The sequence below is a fragment of the Cibotium barometz genome, chromosome 50 (assembly GCF_041138505.1).
Source record: "Cibotium barometz isolate CiBa-2024 chromosome 50, ASM4113850v1, whole genome shotgun sequence".
Taxonomy (NCBI): Eukaryota; Viridiplantae; Streptophyta; class Polypodiopsida; order Cyatheales; family Cibotiaceae; genus Cibotium; species Cibotium barometz.
The window spans coordinates 2,754,648-2,758,518 of record NC_141095.1 but is presented as its reverse complement, the minus strand read 5'-3'; positions in this window follow the sequence as shown (position 1 = coordinate 2,758,518).

Genomic DNA, 3,871 nt, shown 5'->3' with positions numbered 1-3,871 from the left:
CTTCCCCCCTTAAGCGTGTAGCTCCCACTTCCACAACTTGAGTATTTTTAGATTTTTATTAATAAACATAGCCCAAGGAGCTAAGAATAGATGAGCGTACATATTGGGCTTCCTTCTCCCACTTTTGGAGTATTGCTTTATACATTTTTAACCATATGAAATCTCCTAAGGTTTGTACATATAAAAACCTTTGCCCAAATAAAATAGCTAGTGGGCCTTGTTACAAAAAATGACTTTGTGCACATTTACACCTATACATTAATCTTGTGCCAAACTGCACATTCCATTAAACTAAATCCTGCACAAATTATATTAAATATATTTTTATATAATTATTAATTTATTAAAAATATGATAAAATATATACCTGTAGCAAAGAGAGAGAGAGAGAGAGAGAGAGAGAGAGAGAGAGAGAGAGAGAGAAAGAGAAATAAAATGAAGTGTAGATAGAGAGTGTGAGCAAAGAGAAAGATATATATAGAGAGAGAGGGGAGAGTGAGATAAGGGAGGAGAGAAGTAACGAAGAGTTGTGAGAGGGTTAGAGAGAGAGAGAAAGGAGAGAAAGAGAAGTTGGTAATAGATAGAGAGAGAAAGGGAGGAGCAAGGTTGGTGGTGGAGGGAGCTGGGATGGGTTGGGCTGGGAGGTGGTGGGCGGAGATGGTGGTGGGAATAGTTAGAAGGAGAGTGTTCAAAGTAGAGAGAGAGAGAGAGAGAGAGAGAGAGAGAGAGAGAGAGAGAGAGAGAGAGAGGGTAGCCAAGAAAAGCTCCCTCCATCGAGCTCCCTCAGTGACCATCCCCTCCCATGGCATAAGTGCATAATCTCATAGTGTAGTACTACCAAATATCTAACAAAAACCTCACAATAGTAAAATAAATAAATCTTGTTGTTCAAGTTAAGTCAAAGTAGAGAGAGAGAGAGAGGGTAGCCAAGAAAAGCTCCCTCTCCAAATCTCCTTCCACCAAGCTCCCTCTCTGACATCCCCCCCATGGCATAAGTGCATAATCTCATAGTGTAGTACTACCAAATATCTAACAAAAACCTTACAATAATAAAATAAATAAATCTTATTGTTCAAGTTTAAGTGTAAGTGTTTTTTCTATGAACACATTTGTGTGTGTGCGCATGTGTCTCCCCAAAGCTTCACCATCACTGACTCTGATAATCCCCTTCACTGATAAAACTTAAGGATCCAAGCTCTCATGGAAATGGTGAAGGTGAGTTAATCCTATACATGTGATTAGTGCTAAGCTAAGCTAGGGTGAATGATACCTAAGAACAATCATAATGATGAATAAACTAAAGTAATTAAGCTTTAGACTCAAGCACAATTAGGTTACAAGATTAAGACTTGTACTTATAAAGCGGCTTGAGAGCTTGCTTGTTTCCATTGCTTGAAAGTGACCCCTTTTATATAAGGGAGGTACAACAAGGCTTTGATAGCTCATGTGTGAAAATGTTGACTTGGCACTCTAACATTCAACATTCACACCACGTCCATAGTCCTCCACACCTAACTCATGAAGTCACACACACATATTTATGTGTGTCTCCCCAAAGCTTCACCCTGAGAAGCGACTCAAACAATCCCCTTCACACCACATCCACAATCCTCGACGCCTAATTCATAAAGCCACATAAAAACCATTAATGATCCTCCTTTAGATTTTAAGGAGATAGCTCTTTCTACTAGCCACAATGTTTGGCTCTCTAAATAGTATATTTTTAATACTTTCACCTCTCATATGTGTGCAGATGGATGGGTGCCAAGGGTAGGGAGATTTGTAGGATGTTGAAAGGGAGAGTGTATAGGCTTTTTACCATTGGCGCCATAGGCATCAATAGTCATACATAGGCTCCTATTTTTATAAATCACTTTGAAGAGAAGACATATGAAGCATTCACTTGATGGATGGAACTATGCACATGTGCCAATAAAGATTAAGGCATCCTATAGGACTCCTTACTTATAAAGGTGATATAGAAAAAGTAGAGGAAGAAATGATATTGGAAAAGTATAAGAATTATAATATTAAAGCTAACCAAAGGTTTTCATTCTAGTTAGAGTTGAAGGCTTATATGTGACATAAATGTTGCTAAAGATAGGACCTGTTAAATAAGATTAAGGCAAGCTTTTGTGGGGCATTTTTTGGGCACAATTTTCCATGCACAAAGAGAATTAATGCCAACCAAAGGTTTTGATTATAGTGCGAGTAAAAAAGGCCACATAATTTTAAAGTGGTTGAAGATTAAGGCAAGCTTTCACGGCATTTTGTAGGCAAATTTGAAAAGTGTGGTTATTCAAGTGACGTGAGAATGTTCCTTTCTTTGTTAAAACTAAAATTTAAAGTCTTTTATACAATATGTAAATAGAGAGGTCACGAACATTCTTTTGTCTGTGGGCTAGGGGATAAAAAAGTATATTGAAGAATAAAGTATATGCACAAACCATCAAAAATCATGAGTGGCATCAGAAGAACTTGTGGGCTAGGGGATAAAAAAGTATATTGAAGAATAAAGTATATGCACAAACCATCAAAAATCATGAGTGGCATTAGAAGAACTTGTGGACTAGGGTGCTTCCAATTAAGTCCTTGTTTGAGACTTTGAAGAGAAGTGAGCCAATACACTTAGTATAAGCCACAAATTTTACAAGATATTAATTCAACCATATTCCATACTACAACTTTGAGAACAAATATAGACCATATTCCACACTACACCTTTGAGAACAAATATAAACCATATTCCATACTACACCTTTGAGAACAAATATAACCATATTCAATGCTACACCTTTGAGAACAAATATAACCATATTCCATACTACACCTTTGAGAACAAATGCAACAATGTTCCGTACTACACCTTTGAGAACAAATGCAACCATGTATCTAGAAGCATAATCTCAAAGCATACCTATCCAAAGCCTTGGACATGTAGGTCATGCTATAGGGAGCTAAGATGTGGGGGAGGATACACATCCAATAATACTTGCAATGATATTGAGAAAATACAAAAAACATTTCTACGAAGACTAATGGGAGTCATGGCTTCCACCCTCATACTCTCCATCCTCTTTTTAGGAACTTGGAGTATGCCATTGGAAATATCAACCTTGAAGAGATCGTACCAATTGTATCACAAAAGTGTAGCACATGCCTTAGTGATAGGTGACACATGAAGCAAGATCCAAGTCGCAAAAGACCATCTAACGTCAAGTAGGGTGCAAGATATATGAGCACGTCAAATGGTGGGATGATGAATGAACATGGGACCTTTTTCATGATACATGTCATGTAACTTCATTTGCATCTCTTGAAAAGAGGCTCTAATTTGGTCAAAATTTGATTACCATTGAACATATATAATCCTAGTAATGGGACACTTACACACAAGCCTCTTAGGTGGCACCACCACACTTGCAAACACCAATCTCTCCATGAGCGAGCAATGGATTGAGGCACAAGGAGATATACTATGTAGATTATGCCCTTAATAGCAATAGAGAGTGAAAGAGCACACTCTTCTTTTTGTTCAACCTATGCAGACAAAAGTTCCACAAGTTGTGGAGGGGTTTCTCACTCTGTCAGATATGCTTAGCAACCAACAAAATGTAGTAGCTATGGGCTCCTACTTTGCTCAACTACTCGATCATTGGGAGAATAGAGTCAGTCATAGGTCAATTCAATTAAGGAATTTGACCAGCCACGCACACTCATACTTTCATAGAGTGTGTATCAGTTATGCTTCTTTGGTAACACTCCATAGTTTCTATAGACCATAATAGAATTTTCTGCTCCTCTGGCTCGCCAAGCAACAAGTGTTGACTCTAGAGTTTTTGTGTCACGAGGCCAAAAGCAACACAAAGGT